The sequence below is a fragment of the Oncorhynchus clarkii genome, chromosome 12, assembly GCF_045791955.1.
Source record: "Oncorhynchus clarkii lewisi isolate Uvic-CL-2024 chromosome 12, UVic_Ocla_1.0, whole genome shotgun sequence".
Classification (NCBI taxonomy): Eukaryota; Metazoa; Chordata; class Actinopteri; order Salmoniformes; family Salmonidae; genus Oncorhynchus; species Oncorhynchus clarkii.
The window spans coordinates 86,328,189-86,347,968 of NC_092158.1; the positions used below are offsets into that span (position 1 = coordinate 86,328,189).

At 46.1% G+C, this 19,780-nt stretch overlaps 1 pseudogene; it reads left to right on the forward strand.

The window, feature by feature from the left end:
- LOC139421568 (trinucleotide repeat-containing gene 6C protein-like) overlaps positions 1-19,780 on the forward strand; it is a 70,775-nt pseudogene that overhangs the window by 26,568 nt on the left and 24,427 nt on the right.

Sequence of the window (19,780 nt, forward strand, 5' to 3'; positions counted from 1 at the left end):
CAAACGAAAGTGAGCGATTTGTTATCTGAATAAAGGCCCTCCAAATTTTTCGTGCCATTATTAGTTACATTGTTTTAGTTTGAACGTGCAGACTGGCACTAAGAAGAGTGGGATTGTTTCCCTAGTCAGCGCCATTATTAGTGCAATGCCCCTTAAAGTGTTGCTCTGTGCTACCCAGTGGGGCGGGGTGGGGGTCCACCCTCCCTTCCCTTCCTCCTCCTCCCTTCCCCATGGGCTAGGTCCGTCTTCTGTGCGTGGCTCTACAACCCATCCTGTGCCCCCTGCCCTCGTGCCATGAACCTTGCGCGCCCACCGCTATTTCAGTGGATACAGCTGGAGAACTGCAAGGCAATCCCATTGTGCACCACTCGGTAGCCATGACCACCATGACCAATATAAACTCAGAAAAAAAAGAAACGTCCTCTCACTGTCAACTGCATTTTATTTTCAGCAAACTTAACATATGTAAATATTTGTATGAACATAAGATTCAACAACTGAGACATAAAATGAACAAGTTCCACAGACATGTGACTAACAGAAATAGAATGTGCCCCTAAACAAAGGGGGGGTCAAAATCAAAAGTAACAGTCAGTATCTGGTGTGGCCATCAGCTGCATTAAAAACTGCAGTGCATCTCCTCCTCATGGACTGCACCACATTTGCCAGTTCTTGCTGTGAGATGTTACTCCACTCTTCCACCAAGGCACCTGCAAGTTCCCTGACATTTCTGGGGGGAATGGCCCTAGCCCTCACCCTCAGATGCAACAGGTCCCAGACGTGCTCAATGGGATTGAGATCCGGGCTCTTCGCTGGCCATGGCAGAACACTGACATTCCTGTCTTGCAGGAAATCACGCACAGAACTAAGAGTACGGCTGGTGGCATTGTCATGCTGGAGGGTCATGTCAGGATGAGCCTGCAGGAAGGGTACCACATGAGGGAGGAGGATGTCTTCCCTGTAACGCACAGCGTTGAGATTGCCTGCAATGACAACAAGCTCAGTCTAAGGATGCTGTGACTCACCGCCCTAGACCATGACGGACCCTCCACCTCCAAATCGATCCCGCTCCAGAGTACAGGCCTCAGTGTAATGCTCATTCCTTCGACGATAAACGCAAATCCGACCATCATCTCTGGTGAGACAAAACCGTGACTCGTCAGTGAAGAGCACTTTTTGCCAGTCCTGTCTGGTCCAGCGACGGGGGGGTTTGTGCTCATAGGCGACATTGTTGACTGATGATGTCTGGTGAGGACCTAACTTACAACAGGCCTACAAGCCCTCAGTCCAGCCTCTCAGCCTATTGCGGACAGTCTGAGCACTGATGGAGGGATTGTGAGTTCCTGGTGTAACTTGTTGTTGTCGTCATCCTGTACCTGTCCCACAGGTGTGATGTTCGGATGTACCGATCCTGTGCAGGTGTTGTTACACGTGGTCTGCCACTGCGAGGATGATCCGCAGTCCGTCCTGTCTCCCTGTAGCGCCGTCTTGGGCGTCTCACAGTACGGACATTGCAATTTATTACCCTGGCCACATCTGCAGTCCTCATGCCTCCTTGCAGCATGCCTAAGGCACGTTCACTCAGATGAGAAGGGACCCTGGGCATCTTTCTTTTGGTGTTTTTCAGAGTCGGCACACTAAAGAGGCCTTTCTACTAAGTTTTCATAACTGTGACCTTTAGTTGCCTACCGTCTGTAAGCTGTTAGTGTCTTAACTACCACAGGTGCATGTTCATTAATTGTTTATGGTTCATTGAACAAGCACAGAAAACAGTGTTTAAACCCTTTACAATGAAGATCTGTGAAGTTATTTGGATTTTACAAATTATCTTTGAAATACAGGGTCCTGAAAACGGGACATTTATTTTTTTGCTGAGTTTATATTGTCCTGCTAATAACAGGGTTAATGATATATCTGTGAGAATATAACTTTGTAACTTTGCCTTGCGCTGGTCTGGAGCAATGCAGTAGTGATGCAGGGTACCGTACTAAACCACAAATAACCTCTAAGTCCCGCAGCATCATCACAAAACTTTTAGTGGAGCAACTACTGGAACATCTATTCACTACCCTAGTTCTTTGTTTGTGATAATATGCAAACTATAAAGCAAAATATGCTGATTACAAAGATGATTGCCAACCAAACTTTATTAATTCACTTATTCGGTCTCTCCAAAATATTCTGTTGCCTCTGCAAACTGACTGTGTGTGCATGTGAATATGGCTTTGACTGGCCTCCCCCTTCTTGCCTCATGAATGATGTCATTACTGGTTAAAAGCGCACACTTTTATAAAATAACTTACTTCTATGCACATTTTGTTGATCAGTACAAGAAAATAAGGCCCAAATAGAAGGGAAACTGATCATTTGTCTTCTGTAGCCCCATGAAAATCAGCCAACATGCTAAATAATGCATGCAAACACTATTGAATATGCATTCACCTATATTGTGAATAGGCCTAGGCCACATGATTTACCCAGATTATCAATAGAGATACAAAAATAAAAACTTGCACCCCTTGGGGTACCGAAGACCGAGTTTGGGAAACGCTGGATTATGCATACATGGCTGTCTCTGAAAAATATTAAACTCTAAAGATGCCCAACAGAGCAGTAGCTGAGTTTATCTGTCTGGATCCAGTGTCATTCTGGGACTTTGGCTAACATGTCTTCTTTTTTTGATGTGACTGAATCGAGTATTTTGATGCTAAACCTGGTATCTGTATTGAAGTCAAAATTCTGGTATCGTGACAACACTACCGCCCAAGTTTTTATATTTTCGTACCGCCTGTGTCCAAACAGTAAAAATATATATATATATATATATATATTTGCAAATAATGTTCGGAATGGAAAAACCTTTTCAGTGTAAACTTAAACAAAATGTGAGGTATACCCAAAAGATAATGGACCTATGGAACAAAATAAAAGCTAGACAGTCAGGGAGAATCTAAAATGTAAAAATGATGCCTTCAGGAGTATGTTTGTTATGGCATGAGGCCCCCATTGACTTTGTTATAATGTTGAGTCACTCCGATTAGTGTAAACCATGGCAAAATGTGTAGAATTGCAGGAAATGTGCTTTAAAATATAATTTTTGTCTCTAAGCGTCATGGCTAAATGTGTAGAATTGCAGAAGATTGGCATTAAAACAGTTACATTTTGTCACTGCGGCCAACAGGAGGGCCTCTAAATGTTTTGTTTGGCCACGCCCACCACCTAAGCCCCATTTTGATCCGGGAAAAACTGGTCTGTGTGTAGTGTTTCAAACGTTCAGTGATTCAGCAGGTCAGATATTTGATAGTTTGTAGTCTAGATACATTTCCTGTGAAGATTTCATGTTTGTCCTTCATTTCCTGTTTCTGAAAATGTAACATTTTTGGCACTTGTTTTTCTTGTTTGCTGGTTAGGGGGAGTCTCTGAAAGAGTTCTGTTGTGTGTTAGTACTGTCTGAATAGCTTTGAGTTGTGCTGACCAGAGCTATTTCCTGTAATGGTGGAGCGATGAAGACCTGGCAGGGCCTGAGTGGGACTGATCTGGCACAGAGCAGGGTAGAGAAGGAAAGAGGGAGAGAAGGAGAAATAATTGGTGAGAGGGGAGAGAGTGCAGGTCAGAGAGGTGGACTGAGAGGTGTTTTTATTTATTTTTAGTGGTATTGTGTGTTGTCCTGTAAACTCTTGCAATGTTATGCCTCTTGGCCAGGTCGTTATTGTAAATGACAATTGTTTCTCAATTGACTTATCTGGTTAAATAAAGTAGTTATAGAGAGTTGAAGAGAGCGAAGTGGGGGGGTGGAGAGCAAGGACATCTGAGTGAAATGAGAGAGCGAGAGGCCTAGGTCTGTGGGCTGGGTGACTCATGCCTTACGGTAAAAGCTCATGATTCACTTCACTCCTTTGGCAGACTTCTCTGCTCACTCGCGCGCTCTCTGTCTCTCTTTCTCTGGGATGCTGGGATAGGCCAGGGAGACACTGTAGGGCCGCAAGATGGTGCTGGACCAGCATACAGCTCTATCTCCTCTGACACGCTACACTACAGTACAGACACGTAGCATACAGAGTCGTACAGCTCCTACGCATGCTCCCTCCCACCCGCTCTCTCTTTAATCTTTCTGGCGCAGGCGTTCCACTAGCGACCCACATGGACAAAATCCGCTGAAATTGCAGAGCGCCAAATTCAAAATACAGATCTAGTCATAATAAACATTCATAAAAAATACACGTGTTACACATCGGCTTAAAGATGAACTTCTTGTTAACCTCTCTGGGATATGTGGGATGCTAGGGTCCCACCTGGCCAAAAGCCAGAGAAAATGCAGAGCGCCAAATTCAAATAAATTACTATAAAAATCAAACTTTCATTAAATCACACATGCAAGATACCAAATTAAAGCTACACGTGTTGTGAATCCAGCCAACATGTCAGATTTCCAAAAGGCTTTTCGGCGAAAGCAAACGATGCTGTTATGTGAGGACAGCACCTCCATACTAACATTTTACAACCAAGTAAAGGAATTACAAAAGTCAGAAATAGTGAAAAAAACGAATCACTTGCCTTTGAAGGTCTTCATATGGTTGCACTCACAAGAGTCCCAGCTACACAATGAATATTTGTTTTGTTCGATAAAGTCCCTCTATATCCCAAAAACTCTGTTTTGTTGGTGCGTTTTGTTCAGTAATCCACTGGCTCCGAGGCGGTCAAAACATGCAGACGAATACATCCTAATTGTACCGGTAAAGTTCCTCAACATGTCAAACGATGTTTATAATTTATCCTCATGTTGTCAATTGTCTAAATAATCGATAATATTTCAACCGGACAATAGCGTATTTTTATTTTACCTTTATTGAACTAGGCAAGTCCGTTAAGAACAAATTCTTATTTTCAATGACGGCCCAGGAACAGTGGGTTAAGTTTCCCCCATCCCTCCAGCATTGTTTTGTTGTCTGAGTAAATTAAGAGGACTCATTGTACAGTACTTTTGAAAGATGAGACATTAAGGATTATAATAAATACCACTGATGTCATACAAGCAAGCCAAACACCCAGGAGTCCAAATGTGCACTTCACACTTCCATATCATAAAACGAATGGAATATACAGTGTCAACACATTTCCATGTCCATGTCAGTGTCAACACATGTCCATGTCCATGTCAGTGTCAACATTTATGATCGCTGTATTTGATGTACAGTTACAAGATGACCTGGTGTTTTACCCTGGGTTATCCTGAACACAATGAGCCTGTGTTTGTTGTATTGTGGACAACATTTGCCACAGACCACGCATCTGAATGCACTTATGTTCACCAACATTATGAACTGCCTTGGATCACGTAAACAACAACTGTAATTGTGTGATGGCAGGGATGCAGGCCTGTATTCCAAACAAAACACCAAGTGTGCTTGTTCCTCAACAGCACAGCTAGGAGAGCTAAAAACAAAATGCACCTTTTTGTTGAAGACTCTTCTTTCAGTCATAAAAGTGCATTGAAATGACTTACTGTGCAGGCTTTAGAGAGGTGTGGGCTCTTGGAGACACCAGTTAGTCCTCTCACTCAAACCTTGTCATTTTTTTGTCTTATGTTGCACCTACCCCAAATTATTACACATTTATTTTAATTTTATTTTACCTTTATTAAACCAGGCAAGTCAGTGGGTTAACTGCCTGTTCAGGGGCAGAACGACAGCTCGGGGATTTGAACTTGCAACCTTCCGGTTACTAGTCCAACGCGCTAACCACTAGGCTACCCTGCCGCTCCAAATGCATCAGAAAGAACAGTCAGTGTAAAATGCACATAAATACGTCTGTGACGGTAATTGAATAACCCTGTAACTGACAGTTATGGATGAAATATGTCAAATAAAATAAAATCAATAACGGTCAACCATGTAAATAGGCATACAATCATTTTGGGGGGAAATATTTAAGATGATATAAGGTAGATCAACTTGGCTTAATAGCGGGAGTATTTACTAATGACTATAAGCAATTGTTTTGCTGACTTAGTCTATTAAACTGTCTACGTCTCCTCTTTCCAACGGTTGTTTGATGCTCCAGCAGCTCAACCTCTCGATGCACAGGGGTGTAGAAGCGCTGGTGTTCTTCTAGCCTACACTGCACCTTATCATTCCCTGCTAGTAGATGAATAACTCTTATCTTTTTAAAAAGGTTGGATGTGTCTGACTATTTATTCATTATTCAACAGCAGTCGACAAGGTTGTTCTGGCTCTGAGGCCTATAATGTGCCCGTCCTCTCCAACCTGGCATGGTATAGTTTGATACAGAATCGTTTCTTAATTTTATAGACTAATCAACGCTGATAAATAGGCTATGGACATTTAGCCTTTTTATTTGCTGCTATTTTAATGATAGTATGACAATCACATCTGTTTCTCCTCTTCATACTTTCCTTGCCAATTCATGATCTTATAGCCTACTTTCAGAAAGCCTATGGTAGGCCTAGGTTTTTTAATATGTTTTAAGGAAGGGAGAAATATTTGCTCTTGACTGACATACTGGTGGCTTTGATTGACGGGTCCTTTTACAGTGGTGTGTGTGAGTTCGCTGATTCTCTCTCTCTACTGGCCTATATGTCCACTCAGAAAGTTTGCTGAAGTTGCCTGTCTGGAATCCATCTAATAAGAATCATATGCTCCTGTCATGATTTATTCTTGTAAAAGGCCTATTTTCAGTCGCTTAGCCTACATTATTTCTCTCATTGTGGGGGTCTTCTCTTAATATTTATAAGTAATAACCTAAATAATAATAATGAAATGCCATGATTATAGTGAAGTGTATTGGGTTGTTCCAAATATGTTTATTAATTAAGAAGCATATCCATGTACAAACAGAATTGTAACCTCCCCTTTTTACATAGGGCTTTTTAGGTCTAAGACAACAGTAACATTGAAACAAAATGGACACACAAACCAGTAACGTAGTGTATCAAAACACTGAAATTTGCACATTTCTTTTGATTCTGATAGCCTGTGTGTTAAATTGTCACATTTTGGTATTGACAATCTGACATTTCTTAATTGGAATACTAGACTTAATTTAGAGGTAATAATAACTTGAATAATAATAATAATTGAAATGCTATTGATGATAGTGTAATGGTAATAGTGAAGTCTATGCTCTAATCCTGGTTGACTTGGCAAATGACCCTAACCTTAACTTCCAACACCGTCACAGCCCTACACACAATCAATGGTGTTATGTTTGGATTCGGAAAGTATTCCTACTCTTGATTTTTCCCACATTTTGTTACGTTACAACCTTATTCTAAAATTGATTAAATAAAAAAAAATCATCAATTTACACACAATACCCCATAATGACAAAACTAAAACAGGTTTCAAAGAAATTTCTGAAAATGTATTAAAAATAAATAGATACCTTATAAGTACAGTGCATATCAGAGAGAACAAGGTTGAAGGAATTGTCTGTAGAGCTCCGAGACGGGATTGTGTCGAGGCACAGATCTGGGGAAGGGTACCAAAACATTTCTTTAGCATTTGAAGTTCCCCAAGAACACAGTGGCCTCCTCATTATTAAATTGAAGAAGTTCGGAACCACCAATACTATTCCTAGAGCTGGCCGCCCGGCCAATCTGAGCAATCGGGGGAGAAGGGCCTTTGTCAGGGAAGTGACCAAGAACCAGATGGTCACTCTGACAGAGCTCCAGAGATCCTCTGTGGAAATGGGAGAACCACCCAGAAGGACAACCATCTCTGCAGCACTCCACCAATTAGACCTTTATGATAGAGGGGCCAGACGGAAGCCACTCAGTAAAAGGCACATGACAGCACGCTTGGAGTTTGCCAGAAGGCGCCTAAAGGACTCTGACCATGAGAAACTAGACTCTCTGGTCTGATGAAACCAAGCTGATGCAAAGCGTCACGTCTGGAGGAAACCTGGCACCATCTCTACGGTGAAGCATGGTGGTGGCAGAATCATGCTTTGGGGATGTTTTTCAGCGGTAGGGACTTAGAGACTAGTCAGGATCGAGGGAAAGATGAACGGAGAAAAGTACAAAGATCCTTGACGAAAACCTGCTCCAGAGCGCTCAGGACCTCAGACTGGTTCACCTTCCAACAGGACAACAACCCTAAGCACACAACCAAGACAATACAGGAGTGGCTTCGGGACAAGTCTCTGAATGTCCTTGAGTGGCCCAGCCACAGCCCTGACTTGAACCCGATCGAACATCTCTGGAGTAGAGGTCGACCGATTTATGATTTTTCAATGCCGATACCGTTTATTGGGGGACCAAAAAAAGCCGATACCGATTAATCGGACAATTTATTTATTTATTTGTCATAATGACAATTACAACAATACTGAATGAACACTTATTTTAACTTAATAGATCAATAAAATCAATTTAGCCTCAAATAAATAATGAGACATGTTCAATTTGGTTTAAATAATGCAATAACAAAAAGTGTTGGAGAAGAAAGTAGAAGTGCAATATGTGCCATGTAAGAAAGCCAACGTTTAAGTTCCTTGCTCAGAACATGAGAACATATGAAAGCTGGTGGTTCCTTTTAACATGAGTCTTCAATATTCCCAGGTAAGAGGTTTTAGGTTGTAGTTATTATAGGAATTATAGGACTATTTCTCTCTATACCATTTGTATTTCATATACCTTTGATTATTGGATGTTCTTATAGGCACTTTAGTATTGCCAGTGTAACAGTATAGCTTCCATCTCTCATCCTCGCCCGTACCTGGGCTCGAACCAGGAACACATTGACAACAGCCATCCTCCAAGCATCGTTACCCATGCAGAGCAAGGGGAATAACTACTCCAAGTCTCAGAATGAGTGACGTTTGAAACGCTATTAGCGCGCACCCCGCTAACTAGCTAGCCATTTCACATTGGTTACACCAGCCTAATCTCGGGAGTTGATAGGCTTGAAGTCATAAACAGCGCAATGATTGAAGCATTGCGAAGAGCTGCTGGCAAAACCCACAAAAGTGCTGTTCGAATGAATGCTTACGAGCCTGCTGGTGCCTACCATCGCTCAGTCAGACTGCTCTATCAAATCATAGACTTAATTATAACATAATAACACACAGAAATACGAGCCTTAGGTCATTAATATGGCCAAATCCGGAAACTATCATCTCGAAAACAAGACTTTTATTCTTTCAGTGTAATACGGAACCGTTCCGTATTTTATCTAACGGGTGGCATCCATTAGTCTAAATATTGCTGTTACATTGCACAACCTTCAATGTTATGTCCTAATTACGTAAAATTCTGGCAAATTAGGTGGCCCAAACTGTTGCATATACCCTGACTCTGCGTGCAATGAAAGCAAGAGACGTGACACAATTTCACCTGGTTAATATTGCCTGCTAACCTGGATTTCTTTTAGCTAAATATGCAGGTTTAAAAATATATACTTCTGTGTATTGATTTTAAGAAAGGCATTGATGTTTATGGTTAGGTACACAGGAGCTAGGACAGTCCTTTTTCGTGAATACGCACCGCATCGATTATATGCAACGCAGGACACGCTAGATTAACTAGTAATATCAACCATGTGTAGTTAACTAGTGATTATGATTGATTGATTTTTTTTTTATAAGATAAGTTGCTAGCTAGCAACTTACCTTGGCATACTGCATTCTCGTAACAGGCAGGCTCCTCGTGGAGTGCAATGAGGCAGGTGGTTAGAGCGTTGGACTAGGTAACTGTAAGGTTGCAAGATTGAATCCCCGAGCTGACAAGGTAAAAATCTGTCGTTCTGCCCCTGAACAAGGCAGTTAACCCACCATTCCTAGGCCGTCATTGAAAATTAGAATGTGTTCTTAACTGACTTGCCTAGTTAAATAAAGATTAAATAAAGGTGTAAAAAATTTAAATAAAACTTGGCCAAATCGGTGTCCATAAATACAGATTTCCAATTGTTATGAAAACTTGAAATCGGCCCTTATTAATCGGGCATTTTGATTAATTGGTCAACCTCTACTTTGGAGAGACCTAAAAATAGCTGTGCAGCAAAACTCCCCATCCAACCTGACAGAGCTTGAGAGGATCTGCAGAGAAGAATGGGAGAAACTCACCAAATACATGTGTGCCAAGCTTGTAGCATCATACCCAAGAAGACTCGAGGCTATAACCACTGCCAAAGGTGCTTCAACAAAGTATGGAGTAAAGGGTCTGAATACGAACACTACCGTTCAAAAGTTTGGGGTCACTTAGAAATGTCCTTAGACTGATGAGTTTCAGAAGAAAGGTCTTTGTTTCTAGCCATTTTGAGCCTGTAATCGAACCCACAAATTCTGATGCTCCAGATTCTCAACTAGTCTAAAGAAGGCCAGTTGTATTGCTTCTTTAATCAGAACAACAGTTTTCAGCTGTGCTAACAATTTCAAAAGGGTTTTCTAATGATCAATTAGCATTTTAAAATTATAAACTTGGATTAGCTAACACAACGTGCCATTGGAACACAGGAGTGATGGTTGCTGATATTGGGCCTCTATACGCCTATGTTTCCGGCAACAATGGTCATTTGCAACATTAACAACATCTACACTGTATTTCTGATAAATTTGATGTTATTTTAATGGACAAATGTGCTTTTCTTTCAAAAACAAGTACATTTCTAAGTGACCCCAAACTTCTGAACGGTAGTGAATTTAAATGTGATAGTTTTCACTTTTTTTATAAATTATCAAAAATGTTAAAAATAATAATAATAATAAATAAAATAAAAATTGCTTGGTCATTATGGGGTATTGTCTGTAGATTGATGAGGGAAAAACGATTTATTCCATTTTAGAAAAGGCTGAATGTAATAAAATCGAGGTATCTTAATTTGAGGATGTTTGTTACAGCAGGAAAATAGTTTTGCAGCAACAGGAAATATGGATTATAATTAATGCACATTTTCGTAGCGGTTGATCTGTTGTCCTGCAACAGGGTGATCAAATTGAGATCCTACATCTGTAGTTGGCTTTTATGAGGGTGTTTTGCATTGCTTTTTAAAGTATGTCTGTGTCCTCATAACGGCACTCATAGAAGTGTTACCTTTACATATTTTAGCAGTAGGGTTGTTGTGCATTAACGCCTATGCACTAAGCTCCATCCCAATGATACTCGATACAATTATACAGTGTAGGAGTCATCTACCAGATTCTTATTTTATCAAGAGCAAGCTGAAACAACTGCATAACACTGGAAGCTGTAGGACCCCAGCGATAGGCTGCCATCCTAGAGTCTGTCTGTTGGTGTCTCCTCTCGTTGAGCTGAGGACCCAGCTTGCCTTCTCTGTGGCCCAATGGCCGCCAGTGGTGTCGCCAGATTTACGTCACGACGTCATATACACACACAACAGGAGAACAGGGACACAGTGGAGGTTGTTGTGTAAGACCTTATCTGTCTTCCCTCACACTGCCCCCTCCCCTCTGCCCGTCTAAATGTTTTGTAACCGTACAGTGACGGGCTACACACACACACACACACACACACACACACACTACTTGCATGGTGGTTACTTTATTATTAGAAGGCCTGTGCCACCTGGGGCTTAGTCAATAGTCCTTTGTCTCAGCACTATTCTTCAGATTTCTATCTATAGATTGTACTCCACTGAATCTATTAGAAAAGGTATGGTCAATAATACAAGACTCGGTGGCCTTGAACAAACTGAGACAAACATCCAGCTATCTCTACTTCATAGTAGTCAAAGCAATACAAGGACGTCCCTGCTGTATGTAATGCTGCCATTTTCTACTATCAGTTATTTACCCACATTACAGTTTGTTGTGGTAATCTCCGTGTTTGCATGGCCTGCTTTGTTTTCGTCTCAGACCCAATGTGTGTTGCTCTTCTATAATCAAGATGATGTTGAATAAAGTCTGCCACTCGAAGTTGCAGCTTTTCTGGGTTACATCTGTTTATAGCATACTGGGCTTGTGCCTTACTCGGGGTGAGTGTGTTGACAGGACATCACACAATTCAGTTGAGCATGTTTTCATCTAATATTGTTTCTCTATGGGCCAATAGTCATCAGACTGTAGGCTAATCATGGGAATGGTAGAGGAGGTTTGATGGTGGGGGTGCAGCAGTGTGTGTGTATGGTAAGTAATAGTGTGTGTCTGGTTGGAAGGATTGAAAGAGCAGCCGTCTTTCTCTCTACAAGCCTCTCCTCTCCTGCCCCCGGGGGTCTTCATTATGCCTGGACCAACCCAGCTGAGACCTGACTAACACATCCATCTCTTCTTCACTCTCTCTTCCACTTTTTCTCATTCTCTGTGCTGACTGTGACTATCCAGCTCTCCTCCTGCTCTCACTTTCTTTCACACTCTCTTCCTCTCCTTATCTCCCTCACCTTCACACTCTCTTCCTTATCTCCCTCACCTTCACACTCTCTTCCTCTCCTCATCTCCCTCACTTTCACACTCTCTCACCCTACAAACCCAACTTGTTGAAACATAATGAAAGGAAAAACTACTAAACAAAAACCTTATCAACAGCAATGTCTAGGCTGAGATTGCAATTCACCATCCGTCCGCGTTTCTGGGAAACGGCAGCGAGGTAGTGGATTGGAGGTTTGGGTAAGTGCCATCCAGACAGTTTACATGAAGGGCATTATTTATACACAAAGCACCAATCAGAGAGTCTTTGATGACCTCACTGCACGTTGACACACACCACACACACAGTGGAAAAGGCTGGGGCCTGGGTTTACACATAAGGAACCACTGTTCTTCTGGTGGGACTTGGACGTATTGTGTGTTGGAGCAGTAGAGGTTTGTTTGTAAACAATACCCACCTTCAGTTAGTTTAGGAGCTGCTGCTGTTACTGCTTCTCTTTTGCAAGCCTCTAGCTAGCGCCCGATAGCGGCCTGCCTCTAGCTAGCGCCCGATAGCGGCCTGCCTCTAGCTAGCGCCCGATAGCGGCCTGCCTCTAGCTAGCGCCCGATAGCGGCCTGCCTCTAGCTAGCGCCCGATAGCGGCCTGCCTCTAGCTAGCGCCCGGTAGCGGCCTGCCTCTAGCTAGCGCCCGGTAGCGGCCTGCCCCTCCTCCTCTGTTTAGCTCTCTTTTTCTCTAACCCCTCCTCTCTGCTGTCTCTCTACCTAATTTTCTCTCTTCTTCTCCCTGTCTTTGCCATGCTTTCCCTTTCCTCCTCTATCTCTCTCCTCCCTCCCTCCCTCCCTCTATCTCTCTCTCCCTCACTCCGTCACTCCAGACCTCACTGTGTAAAGACAGATGTTTAGCTCTTCTTGGCCTCCTGCCCACCTCCATGTGAGCTTCATTTCATGTGTTTATGCTGTTTTCCATGCAGCCGTTGAAGTGGTAGTGTTTCTCTGGGACAAACTGTGTCTGTTTTGCGTTCCAGGGAGCTGCTCTGGTATGTGCTGTGTAGTCCCGCTGCAGACTAGTCTGTCTCTGTTTGGGACGTCACACAACAGCAGTTTTTGCGTCATCTGCCAGCATACTATAGGAAATCATTGTGAAGCAGGAGGGGTGTGTGTGTGTGTGTGTACACACACATGCATATGATATGTGTACATGCATATGTATCTGGATGCATATGTGCATAGAATGTGTCTGCATCCCTGCATGTGTCGATGCGTGTTATTGTCTGAGTGTGCGGGTGAACATGTATGTTTTCCTGCGTATGTGTGTGCACATTTGAGTGTCATTCCTGAACACTCAACGATGCAGCAAAAACTCTTCCTCTCTTCTGCTTTTGGAGAGGCTCCCATTGTGGCCAGGCTGTGCTCATTGTAAATGGAGTGGTCCTGGCTAAACATTTAGTGACGACTCCAAAAGCATGAAAGCGGGAGGGAGGGAGGCAGCAAAAAGGAATCTCCCTTTTGTTTAGTTTTTTCTCTCTCGTGAGCGAGCGGATTGAGTGCACAATGAAATGCTCTCGGCTTTAACCATAACCCTCTACGCCTGCCCCTACTCTCTCTGAGAGAGAGAATATCCTCTCTCCATGGATAGGAATAGAGCGGAGTTCTAAATAAAGCCAGAGAGAAAGAGAGAGGGGCAGGATGGCTCTAGCCAAGCCAAAGCAGGCTGGAGCAGAGCAGAGGGGGGAGGGTGTGTGTCTTTCTCTCATGCCGCGAGAGCTCGCAGCTTCTTGGCAGTATTTCAAAAATGAGCCTCTGAAAGCCCTGGCGAGCCGAGCAGACATATTGAGACTAGAGACACACGGGGATGGCCGCCTGCGCCGCCACCGCTTCGCTCCAAACGTAGCGCTCGCTCACCATGGTCGGAAGGTACCTCTCCTCAGGTATTGTTCCTGCTTTTCGCCCGTGATCCCCCCTCTCTTTCTCTTTATTCACTGGGCGTCTTTCACTGCATTGTGCATTGTAGTGCGCGATTGCCTTTAAATGCATGCAAGTACTAAGATAAGTACGATTTTGCAACGGAAAACATCCAGCAGCGACAGATGACATTCTGATGAATATCTTCATGAGGATAGTTTTAGTGTGTTTTTTCAGAGAAGCGACCGTGCTGCAGGAAGAGAGAGAGAGAAACAGATACAGACTGTAGCTCTGAGCGTTTTTGGCTCTGGTTCAGATTTGATAAAATGGCGTCCTGTACTACACCACAGAAACCACACCGCTGTGTCTGAGACACTGTCCTTTTCTCCTTCCCTCTCTTTCTGTTTTTCCATTTGTATATAATCATTGGAAGAAGCCTAAGCTCTGCAGAGAGTGAGAGACAGACAGCCAGCAAAAGCTTGCAGACAAACAGCATCTCTCCCCATTTAAAGATCAGACAAAAGCAGACGCTGTGTGTGTGCAGTCCGTTCCGCTCACACATGCATGTGGAGGCACACCCAAAACAACGAGAGGGAACTGACGCGGAGGCAGAGTGATTACCACGGCTTTTGGACTGACTCACTTCTTATGCACCAAGCTGCTTCAGGGGATAGTTCTAGAACTGTTGTTACCCAAGCCTCTCTCAGCAGTGGTTTCTTTATTGGAAGAGAAAGAAATCCTACTGTTTGGGTTTGAGGAGTAGAGGCAGTAGAGAGATTTGAGGGGACTGGGAGGCAATCTTCTGTACAGCAGGGGTGCAACGTTACGAAACATTCAGATATAAATGTTGTATTGTGTAGTTTAGGTACTTGTGTTTGTCATATCAGCTGTACACATCACAATGATGCCGGAACAAATGTAAAGTGTTTCACCTAATCGAATACACTCCAGGGCAGAGTGGTTATCAGTCGAGCCAAATGTTTGTGAAGCTGGTGTCAGGACCAGACTGAGGCTGAACTGCAGGACTCAAGGGGTCAAGGGTTAGGACTGAGGATGGGTGTCTTCGGATCTGACGGTGGACTCCACCTAGGCCTCCCACTTTATTCCAAGATGGCTGCAACTAGGGTAAAGCTGTTGCGATTACTAGGCTTGGGCGATATACCGTTAATACTGTATACCGGGGTATTTGGAAATATGCAGAATAAACAGAACTCCCACAACATTTCAACCAGGGTTGGACAGTAGACAGATTGTCATACTGTACCATACCGGGGTATACTGTATTACCAGAAGTGCACACAAGGGGGAGCTATTTAGTTATCAAAATAATGACACACAAAATCATTTAGGCAACCGGGTTCTTGATCCAGGAGGGGATTGAATGTCTCTGCTGTAACCAAGAAGCTTGATCTTAACATCGAGCCACTTAGCTAACAAGTTAGCAAACCAAATGACATCTTATAGTTTTACTTAACTTATAGTTAGTTATACGCAGTGGCGTATTCGCACCAAACTGTTCTGTACGGGGACCTCGGTTCGGTCAGTACTGTGAACCTGAAATGAATACAGAAAACCAATAAAAACACTAGCCTATACCTACACTGAGTTGTATGCCATCGCCTCGTGAGTAAATTTGAGCTGAATAAACATTGTAGGCTATTAAAACAAGTACAGCCTATGCGCACGTTGTAATCGAAATTCTAATCTTAACTGGCTGATTTTAAAACTATCCTTTTGTGAGGCGCAGCCGGGAACTGTGTAGATGGGGACTGGTGGGCTCCAGAAGCCAGAATTGAAGGGTCCTCCATCATCGGTTAAATCTCCAGTTTGGGAACATTTTGGCATATACACTACCGGTCAAAAGTTTTCAACACTTACTCATTCAAAGGTTTTTCTTTATTTTTACTAATTTCTACTTTGTAAAATAATAGTGAAGACATAAACTATGAAATGACACATATGGAATCATGTAGTAACCAAAAAAGTGTTAAACAAATCAAAATATATGTTACATTTGAGATTCTTCAAAGTAGCCACCCTTTGCCTTGAGGACAGCTCTGCACACTCTTGGCATATGTTTAGATGCCAACTGTTGTCATGTTATCTTCTAGGTATGAAGACATACTAACCTTGTCCCTTTCTCCCTCTCTCTCCCTCCATCCTCTCTTTCTCTCCATCCTCTCTCATCCAACAGAGCTGCCCCCACAGAGTGGCCCGGGAGCCCATTATGAGAATCCCCATTGGGGACACCAGCCAGCCAATCGGAGTGCCACTTCCGCCTCAGCGTCGGCCAATCACAGTGGCTGGGATACAGTGATCATCGACGAGAGCGACACCGAGGCCTGGCCCTCCATTTCCCGCAGCAGCCAGAGCCAGGGCCCTGCAGGAGGATGCCCCTCGGACACTGACCCGGCCAGCAGCAGCAGCAGCAGTATGAGCATGGCCACGGGGGCCAACGGCCAGATAGGCCACTTTCCTGCCAACTACCCCAGCAGCAAAGGAGCCAGCTCTGGGCCCGGCAGCTCAGCCAATCACCCTGGGGCAGGCACGGTCGGCATGGCCTCCAGCCAAGGAGCAGCCAATCGGGGCTGGGGATCTGGTCCCGGTCCCTCCCCCCATGGCCCTCCTCAGTCCTCCTCTGTCGGGGGTGGGGAGGGGAAGAGTGATGGCCCAATGGGAGGAGGAGGAGGCAGGGGTTGGGGCTCCTCTTCCTCCACCACCTCCAACTTGAACCTGAACCCCAATGCCAACCCCTCGGCCTGGCCCGTTCTGGGGCACGACGGGGGCGGAGGAGCGGGGGCAAGCAGCTCAGGGGGAGCCAACCCCAATCAACCCCCTTCTTCTCAACCCCCTCCAAACCTCTGCAACCCGCCAGGCACCTCTCACGCCCAGGGGAACGGCATCAGAGGAGGATCCATGGTGGGCGGCACCAACGGCAACCTTCCGGTTGGGGGAGGCAACTCCTGGGGAGAATCATCTGAGCCACACCCATCCTCATCCACGAATGTGTCTTTCAGCTCAGAACCTCAGAACCTTAACACTGACGGACCAAATCATACTAGCAAGCAACAGGAGCCCCCTATCCACAGCGTGTCCGGCTGGAGTGGCCCCTCCGGAGGTATGGGCTCCCTGGGCCAGCCTCCTCCTGGAGCTTCCCAGCTGGTCAATGGAGAGGATGGCAGCTCCGTCTGGGGCAACAATGGAGACTCCAAGTCAGTCGCCTCCTCCGCGGAGCCTTCGGGCTGGGACTCTGGGGCCGGGGGCTGGGGGAGCCATGGAAGCAGTGGTGGTGGAACCTCTGGAGGCTGGGGAGGCCAGAGCAGCAGAGACGCCTGGGGGAAGCAGCATTCTGGCGAGGTCCAGGGGGGCTGGGACGCCCCCAGCTCTCCTCCCCAGCAGGCCAGATCCTGGAGCACCCGAGCCCCTAGCACCACGGCGGCCAGCGAGGGCAGCAGCGAGGGCATGGATGGAGAGGGACACTCCCTCCGACAGGACCGGTCGTCCAGGGATGAGCCTGCCCCCCTGCTCCCAGCCCCTGACCTGGACCCCAGGGTGCTGTGCAACACAGGCTGGGGCCAGACCCCCGTCCGCCAGCACACGTCCTGGGACATGGAGGAGGCGGCACGCACCCAACGAAAGGCAGATGCTGCCGGGACGGACTCTTGGGGAGGCTCCGGCCCCAACACTCCCACCGAGACAGCCCAAGGGCCCTCCAACCCCAGCCACGGACCCCCTCATCGGGCTGACCCCAAGAGCGAGGGTCCCGGGCCTGGTCCTCAGGCTGCCCCTGGCTGGGGTGGTTCCAAGCCTCCAGCCAGCCAACCCGGCTCTGGCTGGGGTGAACCACCGAGCAGCAAGAATCCCCCCAACGGTCCTGGGGGCTGGGGGAACCCCCCACCAGGAGGCCCCGGGTCAGGCCCCAACATGCCCAAAGCTGGGAGCCAGTCCTGGGGTGCTCCAGAGGAAAAGTCCCCAAGCTGGGATGGTTCCCACGGCAAGGCCCCCAAGCCCCAGGGCTGGGGAGATGGGCCCAAGCCGCCCCACAGCGGCTGGGGCAACAGCGCTGGAGGAGGGGGCAATGGAGGAGGGGGGGACTGGAGAGAGCCTGCAGATGGCAAGAAGAGCAGTCCCACCACCAACCCTCCCTGGGAGGGAGAAGGAGCAGGAGGCTGGAAAGAGAGCAACCGAGGCTGGGGAAAACCTGGTCCGGGGATGGGGGGAAATGTTGGTGGAGGCTGGGGGGAGCCAGCGATGGCCCAGCAGCGCCCAAGTTGCCCTGCCCAAGGATGGGGCGGCAAGCCCCAGGAGAGCTCCAACGGCAATAGCGGAGGAGTTAGAGGGAGCATGGGCGGGGCAGGAGGTGGAGAAGGGAGCATGGGATCCTGGGGAGGCCCTGGCCCCGTGAAGCCCAGTGTATCAGGCCGGGAGGGCAACGGGGGAGGAGGAGGGAGCAAGCAGGACCCCTCAGGAGGAGAGCCCACAGGGTGGGAGGAACCTTCCCCACCCTCCATCCGACGCAAGATGGAGATTGACGACGGCACCTCGGCTTGGGGCGACCCGGGCGCCTACAACAAGACGGTCAACCTCTGGGACAAGAACAACCCTGGGGGAGGAGGGCCACCCCAAGGTAGACCCCCAGGGAACGCCCCCGCATGCCCCCCTGGAAACAACAACAACCACCCACCACATCACACCTACCACGGCCCCCCACCACCCCTCCAGAGCCATGGGGGCCACAACCCCCAGGGCCCAGGCCAGAGCAGTGGGCCCATGGACACAGCCATGCCTCACCAGACTGCGCCTCCACCACACAGCAGACCACCCCTCATGGGTCCAGGTGAGAAGACATACTCTATGAATGGACTGCTTATAGTGTTACTATGATTGTGTCCTTGATAATCTTGTGTTTTGACAATGCCATCTAGCTTTTAGATCAGGAGTCTTATGAAGTTGTGAAGCGTCCTGCAATGTTGGGTTTACGTTTTGCACATGTAGTCATGGGAGGAGAACCGTGTTGGGTTTACGTTTTGTACATGTAGTCATGGGAGGAGAACCGTGTTGGGTTTACGTTTTGTACATGTAGTCATGGGAGGAGAACCGTGTTGGGTTTACGTTTTGTACATGTAGTCATGGGAGGAGAACCGTGTTGGGTTTACGTTTTGTACATGTAGTCATGGGAGGAGAACCGTGTTGGGTTTACGTTTTGTACATGTAGTCATGGGAGGAGAACCGTGTCGGGTTTACGTTTTGTACATGTAGTCATGGGAGGAGAACAGTGTTGTGTTTACGTTTTGTACATGTAGTCATGGGAGGAGAACAGTGATGGGTTTATGTTTTGTACATGTAGTCATGGGAGGAGAACAGTGTTGGGCTTACGTTTTGTACATGTTGTCATGGGAGGAGAACCGTGTTGGGTTTACGTTTTGTACATGTAGTCATGGGAGGAGAACAGTGTTGGGCTTACGTTTTGTACATGTAGTCATGGGAGGAGAACCGTGTTGGGCTTACGTTTTGTACATGTAGTCATGGGAGGAGAACAGTG